The sequence below is a fragment of the Rhinolophus sinicus genome, linkage group LG12, assembly GCF_036562045.2.
Source record: "Rhinolophus sinicus isolate RSC01 linkage group LG12, ASM3656204v1, whole genome shotgun sequence".
In the NCBI taxonomy this organism is placed as follows: Eukaryota; Metazoa; Chordata; class Mammalia; order Chiroptera; family Rhinolophidae; genus Rhinolophus; species Rhinolophus sinicus.
Window position 1 is genome coordinate 16229578 of NC_133761.1, and position 15311 is coordinate 16244888.

The 15311-nt window shown below is 42.0% G+C and overlaps 1 protein-coding gene across 1 annotated transcript in view; it reads left to right on the plus strand.

The window, feature by feature from the left end:
• The window catches only part of EXT1 (exostosin glycosyltransferase 1), a 270029-nt gene that overhangs the window by 57765 nt on the left and 196953 nt on the right, over positions 1-15311 (plus strand). The window lies entirely within an intron of this gene.

A 15311-nucleotide genomic window follows, 5' to 3' on the forward strand; every position in this document is an offset into this window, starting at 1 on the left:
CATTTTACCTTGAGGCGAATGGGTATATAGAATTCATCTTGACCTTGAATGAAAGAAAAGCACGCCAGGCAACATCCAGTCGGGAGAACTTCGAGAGACCTCTGGGTGACAGTAACATAGAGCATTGACCACTGGTGGAGGGTTTCCCACGTGGCATTCAGAGCCTGGTGCAGTGTCTCCCAGGTGGACAGCGAGGGAGGTTCCTGCAATCACGTGGCCACCTCCACCTGCAGGGCTGTGTGTTTTTTCCCCGGTTAACAGGCTTCTTGTTAAGCCGATGTGGTTGCTTTCTAAATGGCATATCCAGCCGCCACCAAGAAAGAAAAAGCGTCTCTGCGTGAAGAGGAAGGTTCTTTGGCAATGTCTTCCTCTCTCTGGGAGCACAGCAAACAGAGAACTCCCTTCTTTTTGACTTAAGTTACACATCTTTTTTTCCTTTCCGAGCTGGCAGCCTTATAAGAGCAGCATTCAGACAGACTGCTCCAGGGATGCCGGGCATCATGCATGGGGCATTTCTTGTCCTCCTGGCCTCCTTGTCCCTTTGTGCTGCCTCTGCACCATGTATTATTAACCACCTTGCGACGCCGGAACTTTGCCCATAACCGGGTGCTGGATCCTGTGGGCTGCTGTCTGAATCTGCGGCTTGTCCAGTAAAATGCGTTAGTTTCTACTGTTTGCAGGGAAAAAAAAAATAATCGGACTGTTTCAAACGCACTTAGGTTATTAGTATTTGTGGCACCTTAAGGAAACAAAACTGGGGGTGATGCTATATATACTCATCACAGTTTGGGTTTTAATGTGAATTTGGCCCAGACTGTTGAATGGTGTGCCTATTTGGCCTTTTACTTTACTTGTTGCTAAAAAAGAAAACAAAACACACACAAAAAAACCACCCAAAAACCACTTCTACCTTCTTATCTTTCTCCTTTTTAAAAAAATATTTTCACACGACCTACCAGTCCTAAGTAGTTGGCTGTAAAGTGGTGGGGTGTCATTTTGAACCTTTTATAACTTGGGATTTTTTTTTTTTATTTGGAGGGGGTTGGATAACAGAGCTTTAGTTCTTGTTATTGGCTTATGATGATAGTCTGGAATTATTTTATAGATTGTGTTTGGCTGCCAGCATGGTGCTTGGTGAGATTAATTTGTGCAGCTTGCCATTGGATAAATAATATTCATTCCTTGGATCCTTGTTCAGAGGGATTAGCCAAGTGAACTGGAAAACATGCCTTTGCAGGAGAGCTTTCGCTGTTTGTGATAATCAATGAACAATCTAGTGGCTGATTTAATTCAATTCTTACAGAACTAGCTGACTCATTGGCTCTTAATGCTTCTTAACTTCTTCTGTAGTGTTTTAATCTTCCGTTTCTTGCACATATACCAAAATTATAGTGGACATCATTCAGAACGGAACATTTCCCCTGGGACCTTGCTCTGCGAATTCAACATAAATACCTTGAGAAATGGGTTTCAAGAAAGTTGTTTTTCTGATGGGTCTGTTTTAGCTGCCTTCCTTTTAATGGGAAACATTGCTTTGAAAGGGTAAAATAAACTTAGTTTTTTTGTAAAGGGAGGGTTACAACAAAATTAAAAAATAAAACACGTGCCACCTTAGAGACCTGTAGGGCATAGAATTCTCAAAGCCCATAGCATGGCTTTGGGTTTTGGTATTGCATCATTTATAGGGCTGAATAATTTATAGTGAAGCTTTTGCCCTGTGGGATGGTTGCAGCCTGTTCCACCAGGAGGCAAGGGTTTCTGTGCAAATCTGCAGTTCAGATTTATGTATTAGGTAAGTGACTGCAAAATAGAGGGTTCAGTTTAAGAAAGCTTCCTTCCTTCTTGTCCTCCTTTGCCTTTGCATAGTTTCCACCTGGGTTTTGTTCATTTGCACAACGCATTGACTTGCCCGATGTAGGGAGCTGGCTAGTTGCTTATAAATTGTAGTAACGTGTTTTGACTGCCGGGGAGCAAAGCAGTAAAGATCCCAGGTATTGGGGTGTGTGTGTGTGTGTGTGTGTGTGTGTGTGTGTGTGTGTCAAAAAAAATGTATACACATGACTTATATTAATCTTTTGTTACCGGTATGTATTGAGTATGACAATTTTAATACTGTTTGTTCCTTTCTTAAAACGTGTATACATTTTTTTGGCCATATATAATTTTTATATATATATATATATATATATATATATATATATATAATTTATATATATATATATATATATATATATAACATTTATTTATTTATATATAAACATACATATTTATATATATAATTTACATATATATAAATTATCTGTATAATTTATATATATTATCTATATAATTTACATATATAGATATATTTATATATATAATTTTGCTACCTCCATGTGCTAGACTCGGCTTCCCCTGCCTCAGTTTTAGCCTAAGTTTAAATGGCAGGTGAATGTAGGGTTGCAAGATTTAACAAGTAAAAATGTGGGATGGCCAGGTAAATTTGACTTTCAGATACACTGTGAATAATCTTTAACATATGAGTGTGCCCTTGTATTTTATCTGGCAACCCTAGGTGAGTGTTGGAGAGCTGGGCTTCTCGATCCTGAGGACCCTCAAGTTAGGTCTGGTATTCAGAGGTAATTGTGAGTGGGATGTAAGAATGGGAAAAGAGAGTGCCATTTATTAAGCATTTCTTACTTGAAGTTCTTTGAATGTAGTCCTCCACTCGTGTGTTGTAAACTCTTTATATCTTTGAGGATAAAAGCAGCTAATATATAGTGAGTGTCTTCAATGTGCTAAGAACTTTGATGGATCCTCAATCAGTGCTGAAAATAACCTTATGAGGGTTAAGTGCTATTAGGATTCCAAGTGTCTGTGTGTGTGGGGGGGAACCGAGCTGAGGTCATGTAGCTAATTAAGGGATTGTTTGGGATTGAAGGAAAAGCATGCATGGGGGAGTGTCTCACTCACATAAGGTCACATAATTAGTAATTAATGGAGCCAGCATTCCAGTGCGGTTCCCCTCACTCCAGTAGTTTTTACTTTTGCTGCACATTGGGACCTCCTGGGGAGCTTAAAAAAACACACCCAGATACCCAGGCTCACCCCTAGGGAGTTTCTTTGAGTTGGTCTCAGATCAGCCTGGCCATCCAGATTTTTGAAACTTCCCCCAGGCCATTCTTATGTGCAGCCACGGTTGAGAGTGGCTGCTTTATCCCATTTTTGGAGTAAAATGAATTACTCTCCTTAGGAAATCTAGTCGCTGCATGTGGCCATTCCTACAGCAGTTTGTTCCCCTCCTCCACAGAAACGCACCATTCCAAATCTGGCAGCTAATTTTTCATGGTCTTTGTTTCCTCAAAATTATTTTCAGGAAGTCCTGGTGAATATATGTTGGGGTATAAACAAACCACAAAAAAAGGACTTCTTGGGGGTATTCTGTTGATGGATTTTTCTGAGCGATCTTTTCTTTTCCATTCCTCCATTAGACTTCCTGGAGGAGGGAATTACTCTTTGTTCTTCATTTAGCTCCAGCTGGGTACCAGGCTGGGTGTTGGAGGAGGCTTACAGATTAATAAAATGAGACCACTACCCTCCAGGAGGTTTCAATTTTGGAAGGGAAGTCTATAAATGTAATTCTAGGTTTAATTTTCTGAAAGTCACTTCAAGGAGTACAAAGTATTAAGGAATTCAGAGGTGGCAGAGGCAGGGGGAAGTGGTGTGGACAGTGGCCTCTGTCATCTGTTGCCTTGGTTTGACTTTCTGTCCCACCACTTATCCCCGTCCTGTCGGTCTCCATGCCTTCCTTGGCACAGGGGACATACCAGTCCTTTGATGGGAGGCCAGAGTCCGTTAGTGCCAGTGGAGTGTGCACAGCTGACCTGGCCCAGGGCGCAGGCCCAGTCAGTATAAGCTGCCAGCTTCTATGTATCTCTTTAAGTTTTCCAGAAGGCCTTACTCAGCTTACACTGCTGGGCCTAAAGCACGACCAGTGAGTTACTGAGCTTTATCTATTATCCCTTGAGTTCACAGCGCCAAGAAGTTTTCTTAATTTGGTAGCCCCGAGGAGTCAGGAAGGTGTATAAATGGGAAGTAGGCACACTTGTAGAAGATAACCTGTGGCCCCATGGTGTGAAATGTGACCCCAAGACTCTGGCTTGGCTAAAAAAACCACACACACAGAGAAAAACGGTACCTAAGCCAGAAAGAATGGGGGCCTTGACTAGCTTGAACGACCCATAAATAGAAAGAGAGGAAGGCCTTTGAGACTCAGGCTTGGTGGTGACATTCACAGATGGGTGACACAGGAGGAGAGGCTAATTGTTAAAGGGAAAATGATGATGCGTTGGGTTCTGGGCAAAGTTAGAGTGCAGCCTTCATCATGGGCAGAGCAGGGCCACGTTCTGTGTTGTTATGTACGTGCCGTGATTGCACGTTTGGGGATAATGTAGAATTTCTCTCTCTAATATCCTCTGGTTTAAGAGCTTGAATGAGGGAAGGTTCACACCACTACTACCATCCCATCTGTCCTTTATGTTGAACTTGTGCTTTCTTGCTCAGTGTGTTTAGGTCTAAGTATAATACTTTGCATAGGAAATCGATCAATCTTCTATTACTGTTTGACCGATGGGGCAGTTTCTTTATTACCAGACAGTTTTGCAAGCCATAAATACTTCTAATATCCTGCGTATAGTTATTCCTAAATGGGAGTTAGAGTAATGAGGCATTTACTAATGCCAGGCTCAACTTACAATTCAGAAACAGACGGCAGATGACTCTCAAAGACTCTTCCCACTCTACATTTTTAAGGTCATGGAAGAGGAAAGCTTCCGTTTTTGTCGCAAGCTCAGTGCTTTGTGTATGATATGTTGGGCCTTTTAGAAGTTTGCTGACGCTTAAACATTTTATCTTTGCCAGTAAGGCCTGGACCAGGGGTTGGCAAACTTTTTCCTGTGAAGTGCCAGATAGTAAATATTTTAGTCTTTCTGAACCATACCGTCTCTGTCGCAATTGAATTCAACTCTTCTGTTGTAACATGAAAGCAGCCACAGACGGTATATACACAGATGAGCTTTGCTATGTTCCAATAAAGCTTTGTTTACCAAAGTGTGAGGTAGGCTGGATTTGGCCCTCAGGCCATAGTTTTCTAACTCCTCATGGTATGTGGGTCGTGGGGGCAACGGCTCTTGTTTTGATCGGTCAGTTCTTAGCTGGATGACTTACCTCTCTGCGTCTCCATTTTTCTGTTGTCAAATGGGATTGATCAATAGAAGGACCAACATCATGGGGGCTGTTTTGATGTTCAGGGAGATCACACAAGTAGTTGTGCATAGTAACCGGCACATAGTAAGGGCACAGAAAATGGAAAGGAAAAAGAAACAAACAAACCAACAGTCCATTTCAGTCTGTATTATACAGTAATCCTGATGTCTGATGGCAGTCATTTTAAGGTAAGAAGGAGAGACCAGTGAAGCAAAATTTTTGAAGGATGAATTAGGATTAGAACTGTGTGCATTGAACAGATGTAAACTAGTTATCTATTGGTTTATTTTCTTATTAGTTTTAGGTGTGCAAAACAATGTAAATAGTTAGACATTTATACCCCTCACAAAGAGATAACCCCTCCCAATCTACTGCCTGTCTGACATCCTGTATAGCTGTTAAAATTTCATTGACTCTATTCTCTATGCTGTACTCCACATCCTGTGGCTCGCTCTCTATATATTTAATTATAGTTGACATTCAATATTATTCAACTTCAGCTTCAGGTGTATAATGCAGTGGGTTATCAATTTGGCGTTTAACAAACTAGAAAAAGTGGGTGAGATCGTGGAAACCTCCACATGGCCAATATTGTTTATTCCTTGGACAGTTTTCTTCTTAGAATTTTGTGTCATTCCCTTTTCGGAAGTGAGTTAGAATTTTACTTGTTTTTTGGCATAGATTTGGGCTCCCCCCTGCCACACCTTCCCAGTAGCAGAGGTGTAAGAAGTAAAAGTTTTTTTCTGAAAATGAAACGTCACGAGCTGTGTGCTCACATCATGTGAGGTGTTGCTGCTGCAGACCTCAGTGATCATGGAGCTTGCAGTGAAGTTGGGAGAGAAATACATTACTTCCTGAGATTTCCAGGCCCAATGCTAAGGCAGTGTATATAAATGAGAGCTCACGTGACACCAGTGGGCCATGGAAAGATGCTGGGGGAATTCAGTGTGAGACAAAAGCCCTATTAGATGGTGTTAAGTAGTGGAAGCTTCATGAGTGAGAATCTGGATGGGGGGCCTCATGAGTGTAGTTTATCTTGGCTGGGTAGAAATAATTCTGCCCGTTCCCCATAGGCATCAAGCTCCATTTTTGGTGGATAAAGTGTCTCCTCATTTTAAAAACAGTGCACTGCATCACCAAGGCAGTGATGTAGAGGGTGGAACTTTGTGGTGACAACCCACAGGGACAATAATAGCTTTAGGCTTTTGGTTTTGCTTCATACTTCAAATAACCCAATAGTGAGGGGATTTATTTATTCATGAAAACATGCCACACACAACTGCTACTTGCGCCTGGCGTGCTTGTCGTAGGTAGTCAGGCTGATCTGGTGAGAACCGTGATGGGGAAAGAGATAAGGAGCAGTCCCCACCAGTGGGGTGGCAGTTTCACGGAGCAGGCATCTAGGGCTGTGGGGTTCATTGCCATATACCTGGCCTTTTGGAACAGAGGGTGCTATCGAGTCGAAGCTCAATAAATATTTTGAGTAAGTAAGCAAAAGCAATATTTGAGGAGTGCCTGTTGCCCTAAATGTGTCGGGCATGTATGCAAAGTAGTCTGCTCACAGAATGGACATGAAACAAGTGAGAATAATTTAATAGTTGGAGGATCTGGCAAGAGTTCAGATGGGCATACGTGGGGGCGCTAACTGTATATCTCAGAGTTCAGGAAGGCCTCAGACATGGTACAGTATGAACTTGGTCTTTAATGATGTGTGGAATTATATCTAGTATGCCAGGAAAAGGGCAACAGGGAAGGGCATAACTAGCAAGAGGACGAGGCAGGCACAAGCATGGTGGAATCAAAGAACAAGGTGGATTTGGGGAATACGTGCAAACCCTCTGTGATTGTAGTGAAGGGCTCATGAGGAGAGTCATGGGTACACTTACCCAGAATTCCTTCGCAGGTGACTTCTTGACGTTCTTTGATGCAGGGACCATAATTAGATTTCTTAGAATGCCTTCTTGTGCTCTAAGTATCAAAGGCCATACGGGTGTCCTCACTCTTAATGAGGAAAGTAACTTCTTCAATAGGGCAAACCCTGGAGAAAGAATAGTTCGGAGGAACCTCATTCATGCAGCTGGCCAGAGCACCTCACCCAGCCCTGGGCTCAGTGGGTGACAGATGTGATATTCCGCCAATGTATCCTTCCCTTTTTTTTCTTTGGAGTACATCCAACATATGTTTTCCAGATGGTAGGAATTGACATTTCCTGCCTTAAATCCTAGCTACCATCTATCGAGGAGCACAATTCATGGGCCAGACACTCTTTCAGGGGCATTATCGCCAATCTTTGATATGGAATTGCTGTAATAGATAGCTACCTTTATTATCCTTACCCTGTTGCTTTGAGGCAGGGATCGTATCTGTTTTTTTCCCTGCTGTAACTCTCGTCTCGTGGCTAGAAAGTTACCTGGCACATACGAGGTATCGAATTTTGAAGGGGGTAATCGAGTGCAGACATATTTGGCCAACTCACACTGGCTTTATGTGGGAGTTGGAGACCCGGACTCTATGATTTCAAAATCCAGATTTTTCATCTTGCACTATATCACCTACCTGATGTCTAGGGGAGGAACATCCCAGTGGTTTTGGACCCAAAGACTCCTTTTTACTGTTCAAGTTGTAGAATGCCGCACGCAAAAACTTTTGGCCATTTTTCTAATTTGTTGTGGATTAAAAAATTTACAGTAAATTAAGTAATGTTGAGAAATGGCTTTTTATTTCATACGTTTGCAACAATGTATGTGTGTCCTTCTAATTCCATCTACAGACAATGCTTGCTTTGCACGAGAATGATGTCCCCTGGAATCACCTGAGTCCAAAACTGACAGGTTGAGGAACTTGTGGCTTAGAACATGAACTTCCACTCCTGGGGTCTGGGGAGGCCTGGGTCTGGACAGACTGACCCTAGAGTTGGAAATGTAATGTCTCAGTAGATAGAACTCATGTGAAGAACTACTGCGGCTCCTTACTAGCAGGCACAATTCATTCCCTTCACAGACATTTTCTAAGGCTTTGTCCTCCATACTGTGGGCAATAAGGAAATTCTTTGTCCCAAGGAGCTTAGTCTGCTGGAGGAGACAAAGCTCATTGGAAGTGGGGCAGGAGGTGGGAAAGTGCTTTAATAGAAGCTGCAAGAACTTAGAGCACAGAACTTGGGATGGCTGTCTCATAGGCTTATCTGTGGTCCTTGGATCTGGAGGAACACCACCATTTTCTGCCTTCTTCCAACATGGGTGTTCTTGAGGTCTCTAGAGTTGATCATGGCACTGACCCGTTAGGCTTGCTATCTAATTTATGGAAGCAAGGCAAAAACATAGACAAAGGGAAGGACGGTAAAGAAGGAGGTAATGAAGGAGAGACGTTTGAAATAATTAGTAACCCAAACAAATATGCCAAGCATCTTCTCCCACCCTCATCTCCCAAGGTAACGAAAAGATAGTTTCACAAAGATACCTGAAGATAGTTTCTTACAATCTCCCATCACTTTAATTGCACTTGCGATTTCCATCTCCGGGGAACAAAGACACATGTAGGAAGAGAGTTGCCACAGGGGTTGGCAAGAATCTGTGGTTTGAGGACTGGTAATTAGACCAGCAGGTTTTTTTGAACCATGGAGCAATTTGTTAAAAAATAATGTTTTAAAAAAAAGATAACACCAAAATCTGGTTTCTCACCATCAGGGGAAGGAAGGTTTCAGAGGTCAAACAAGGGCTCTTTCTGTTTCTCATTTTGAGATTTTTATGAGCTAGAAAGCTTCTTCATTAAAGAGTAGTTTCAGCATTGCAGGACTGTATGCTGTGTTTTCACAGAATTTTTGAAATGTAGCCACACTTCAGAATGAAAATGTGAAGTGAAAATGCTAACAGGGACTTTAGTAGAAGTGCTATTATCTGCCTCTCCACTTTAGTGGTTTTGTTTTGTTTGTGTGTTCATTTATTTGTGGGGAAAAAACCATCACGGCTGCCCAGTCAGTGTCCCATCTCGCCAGCCCAGCTGAAGGAAGTTGTAGACCTTTTCACCTTCCCTCCTAATTCATGTGAATTATTGGTGCTCACTTGGGTGTTCAGTGAAAATAATTCATCAGCAATTTCTTCAAAAATTCTCATTTTTTTTCCCTGGCATTTTGATTTTACATAACCTGTTAGAGGTCTTTTCATTGTGCTTCTGGTTCTGAATGTTGAAACAGAATATAGGCTTAACCTTGGAGTAAAAGAAAGACTTAACAAGTAAATTATGTGGGCATATCTGGCCCAGCACACCTTTTTAAAAATAAATACTCCCACTGTTCAGAATTAGGTGATGTCAATTTAACACTTTACGAAACCTTTATTTCTGGGGTTTTCCATTTAATGTTTTTTCTGACCACAAGTAACTGAACGGCAGGAAGTGAAACCGTGGATAGGGGGGCACCACTGTATAGCTCTGGTAGTGGGTAAGCTGGAATGCAGTGGGAAAAGGCTCACACTCAGAGAGATAAGTTATCATACAATTTCTGTGTCCCAGACAGGAGATGAATGATGTTCTGAACTAATGCATCGCAGGACGCAGAAAAGGAGAGGCAGCTGAGAGATATTTAGATGGCTGAATGGATAGGGTGTGGGGGAGCAAAAAAGGTGGGAGGAGATAAGAGGGACATCTGAGGTGTCTGGCTGGGTTAAACTGGCTGGATAGTGGCATTAAGCACAGTGAGGAATCTGGTGGCAGATAATATGTTTGTGAACAAGTCAACTCTTGTACCCTGGGGGTTGTGTATGAAGTTGTCTCTTAGCCAGCTGGAAATATACAAGTGGAATTTAGGAGTGAATTGGAATGCAGGAATAGATTTGGAAGCCACAGATATATAAAAAAACCAAAAAACAGAAAAAAACAAACCCTGAGATACAGAGAAGGAGAGGCAAGAGACACAATAGTAAGAGGTGTCATGAATGCTTAAATGTTTTTGTTTGTTTTGTTTGAGATAAGGGCCCACACTTAAGATTGTAATAGCTGAAGAGTTGAGTTAAGTACTTTTCACAGGTCAAAGAAGTTACAGAATCTGTTCTGAATTCGTCATATTTAACTTTTTATACTGAAACTAGAAAATTCCTAAAGGAGCTATTGTGTCAACATTTATTTATTTATTTTTTGTAACTTCGAAGAAGTCCAAATACAGAGTTTACGAATCTAAAGAATTGTTCAGTTGGGGTTGCAAGTGTGGTCGTTCCCATAACCGTGTGGTAAAAAAGTTGTGTTTCTGAGGAGGGTACATGTTTAAATGTACCCGTGAGAAAATGTGCCTATTAGGAGTTTTGGAATTTTGATATTGGGTGTGTGTGTGTGTGTGTGTGTGTGTGTGTGTGTATTCCAACTGAGGCCATAGAAATTACATCTGAAATCATTGCTTTGTCTTCTGAGGGAAAATTTTATTTTTGAAATAATAATTTTTTCTCTTTATTTCTCTAAATATTCTACATGAAGAGGAAATGACAAGCATTGTATCCTAATTTTAAAAAGTTTGAACTTGGGGTGGCCGTTTGGCTCACTTGGTTAGAGCACGGTGCTAATAATACCAAGGTTGCCAGTTTGATCCCCACATGGGCCACTGTGAGCTGCGCCCTCCTTAGAATAAAGGAGGGGGGCGTTGAACTTTAGAAAAGGCAAATTTATTTTAAAAATTTCAAAGAGCGGTGTTATTTGTCAATAGATTTCTGGCAGATTCTAATGTAGGAAAGCACGCTGACTTCTGGTAGCTTCAGACCACCTGGGTTTGTCCCCAGTGTTGCCTCTGAGGGTGGTGACTCAGTACCTCTGAGCGTTAGCCTCTCCATTTGCAAGTGAGGACAGCAACGCGCATTGCACAGGATGGTTTCAGGATTAAGTTACACTCTGGATGAAAAGCATAAGCACGGTTCTAACCTGCCCAGGGCCGGTATTCCAAAAATGTCCGTTTCCTTTTCATTCTCTCCTTTCCAAAAAAAATAAAAAAATCATGCTCTGACTCTGTTAAGACCCTTTTTTAACACTCTATTTTAACATACTACTTAATATGTTGTCAGAAACCATGTTTTCCAATGCATATGGTGCCATTGATAATTTCTCATTTTGCTTTTTATTCCAAAATGTAAAACATTAGCTTTATAAACTCACCTTTTGCTGTAACACCTATGACGGTGGTAGCTTTCTCTTTTTCTGGTCAAAACTGGGTCCCTGCTCTCCCAGTAACAAGTTGAGACACTGTGTCCAAAGAGGACACACGTGCCATGCTTTGGCCACTGGCGGCATTATTTCTCCTGTTGGCAGGTGTGACAAGGGTAGAATCAGACAGGTCCCTGGCCACTGTGCCTTATTTGACTTAGTAGTCATGTCGAATGTCACCGCAGCCTAGAAGCACAGACCACATCAGGAACGGAGCGAGAATTCTGTCCAGTGCCACTCTGTGCCATGACGCTGCAGGCCATCGGGAGCGTGGTGACTTCCCACGAGGACCCAAGGCCAAGGCATTGTCACATTTACATCTGTGTGATCTAAATGCCATTTCGTTTTTCTGTCGTTGACAAGGCTGCTGTTGTTTCTGTGCCTAAAAATGTAGCCTCCAATAAACAGCCTCCAATCCAGAACTTTAAGAGATGTTGTTGGCTTTTATCACTTTCCTCTTGGATAAGAAGATAGACTCAGCGCAGGCTCCAGAAATGTTGTCTTAAGATAGCTGGAAGGAAGTGTTTGAAATGGCACATGTGCTCGTGATTCTGGTAACCAAGGAAACACGTCCCTGATTCAAAGCTTCCTTTAAAAAAAAAGATAGTACCTTTTGAGGATTGTCTCAGAATCACCCACAGCAAGATTCCAAAGAGAACTGAAATTAAACTAGGTCACTTCCAGAAACTGTACCAAATATTAACGAAGCACATGATGAAACACCTCTTAAAAAATACACTGTTTAGAAGAGCAACCCAATACAATATGATAGGGGATAGAATAGTCTACCATCTGAATAATCTGAGTCTTGCATCCATTATAACAGGCATTGAATAAATCTTATCTGGAGTAAGCTTTCTTCTGCTCTTGTCTTGTAATTTGTAGTGTTATTATTCTTAGTTTGCCTCCCATTTCCAATTAACCTTTAGAGTCTCTCTATTCCTTTGATAACAGTGACTAAAATTATATAGTGATGATTCAACCCAACAGCTACCCAGCTTGCAAATGGATTTTGTTAATCCACATACCTTATGTAGAATCATAGACATGAGAGTTGAATTGGAACGTCATCATACATGAACTTTTCCTTAAATGAGGAATGGAATCTTTAGGAAGAGTTACTTAGAGGCGGAAGCCAGGCCCTAAACCTGAATACACGCATGTTGGTAATGTTCTTGACACACGAAGATCTGAGTATTGGCACAGGTCATGTAGTGTTACTCCCAACAGCGTTTTAACATTTCTTGATGTTACAAACGATTTCTGAGCGCTGGAGAACAGGCAAGAAACACTGAATTCACAAGCAGTAAAAGGATTAGCATGGTCCTGAATGTAAGGGTCTCCACCTCCAATGCTACAGCAGTCAGACAGGCTTTACAAATATGTAGATTGGTCTGGAGCACAGGGAGTGGGCAGGCATTTGTTGAATTGCAGTGGGCACAAATACCTAAAATTACTTTACCTCTGAAGGACTCTTGATGGCCCGATAGGTAGCAACCCATGCTTTAGACTTTCTTGTTAGAAGCTATAAAATGAAATTGTGCTGCAGTTTTCTAAGTGACATATTCATGATTAAAGAGATTGAAGTGGGAAGAAGTATACGTAGAATTTTTGCTTGAGGGTCATTTTACACCTGACGTCTGGCTATTCATTAAATCAGGTACCTGGGAATAAAATTTCAGTTTAGCTTAAAAGGTAAATTCACGCTCCGTGAAAGGCACTGTGAAGTTCCTGAGGGGATTTGAAAGATACCAGATTGTTGGAGTTGTGAACAGACCCTGAAACAAATCCGTACTGTACTGAAGCCGTGGTTTTCCAACTTGCGTGTGCTTCAGAGTCACGTGAGGGGCTTGTTACAACAGATTGCTGCATCTCACCCCCAGATTTTGGATTCCCTAGGTCGAGCGTTGGGCCTACGAATTTGCGTGTCTAACAAATGCCCAGGAGATGTTTCTCAGGCTGCTGTAGGGGTTGCCTTTTGAGGGCCATTACAAGAAACCCAACTATTTACTTGATATAGTTATTCCATGTACCTTGGCACTTTTATTTTATTCTCAGTCTAGTTGCTCAGTCTAGAAGCTATGGCACCTTACGTAGCACATGCTAAGCAGTGGTGTGCTGGTCAATGTTTAACAATTGGTTTTCAGTTCAGGGAGGAGCCCTGATTATAGTGTAGTGTTGCCATTGCCTGTGGTGTAAACACTGCCACTGTGGCCAATTTCAAGCTCTCAATACCTCATTAACCAGCTAGTATAAGAGTCTGAAAAACTTAGCAGTCATGTTCAGCACGCCACTGAATCATAGGGCAGTGTCAGAGGTCACGCGGAAATTTAACCTTCAGAAATGGGAACCCTTTGTGCACTGTGGATGGGAAGGTCCATGGGTGCAGCCATTATGGAAAACAGGCTGATGGTTCCTCAAAAAATTAAAAATAGAAGCACCACATGATCCTGCAATCCTACTTCTGGGTATAGAGCCCAAGGGAAGGAAATCAGTTTCTTGAAGAGAAATCTGCACTCCCACAGCAGCATTATTCACAATAGCCAAGATATGGAAGCGACCTAAATCAGTGGATGAACGGGTAAAGAAACTGTGAAATATATATAGACATTATTCAGCTATAAAATAGAAGGGGATCCTGTCACTTGGAATAACATGGATGAACCTGTTATGCATTATGCTAAGTGAAGTAAGCCAGACAGAGGAAGACAGATGCTTTATGGCTATCACTGATACAGAATCTAGAAAAGTCATACCCACAGAAACAGAAAGTAGAGTTGTGGTTGCCAGGGGATGGCAGATGGGGAAAAGAGGAGTTGTAGGTCGAAGGGTGCAAACTTCAGTTGTAAGTGAAATTGGGGGCGGGGTACCTAATGTGCAGCTTGGTGACTATAGTTAATAACACTGTATCGTATACTTGAAATTTGCTAAGGGAGTAGATCTCAAGTGTTCTCACCGTCACTACCAAAAAAAAAGGGTAACTATATGATGAAAGAGAGGGAGGAAGGAAAGGCGGGAGGAAGAGAGAATGGAAAGAAGGAGAGAGGAAGGGAGGGAAGAAGGAAATTAATTTAAGCTTATGAAAGACAGACTCCTCCCATCCTTTTGAGGGTCAGGTATGGAGAGGGAAAAATAAACCTGTTTACACCTGGGGTGTCAACTGGAGATGAATGTAGACACTGTATTTGGAAGCTCAAAGGCTGGCTGCCCACAGAAGAGTTTTATTGGCTCCAAAGCTTTAATTTGTTGTTAACTTGGAGATTTTTCCTATGAAAAATAAACCCCTAATATTTTATCTTTTATTGCATGAAAAATTAGAAATTGTGGCAAATTCAGGCCTGGGTTCTTACCCGAGAACAAGTAGCTGCAGCTGAGCCATGCTTTCCCTCCTTCACCTGCACCCCATTTAGACTGGGCAGGCCCTTGCCAGTTCATCCCCATGCCCAGGGGAGCTGCTGTGCTGCACATCGGACCTGCTGCGTTCCTTCCTGCCTTTGCGGGCTCGCACTTGCTCTTCTTCCCTTTGCATCATTTGAAGACGCAAATCTAGGAGAATATGCACCCTGTTTTTCCTGGGTACAACTTCCAGTGGGCGGAAGGCAACATCGATCACCTTGAAGAACCTTTAAAAATTTAAGAGTGAAAGCCAGTCAGGTATCCCTTTTGTTCCTTCTTCAGTGTTTTCACCCTCCTCCCTCCCCTCCCCTTTACTTTGGGAGTGGGGAGGAGGAAAGAGGAGAACCAAACACCCAGAGAACCCTCTACTTTCTCTTTCTAAACTATAGACGTGGAGTCTAGATGAGGATATTCCTGATGAGAATACATGCTCCTAGGTGCTTTAATTATTGTTTATCAAATACGGACACTTGCCTTTTCAAAAAGAATCCTGT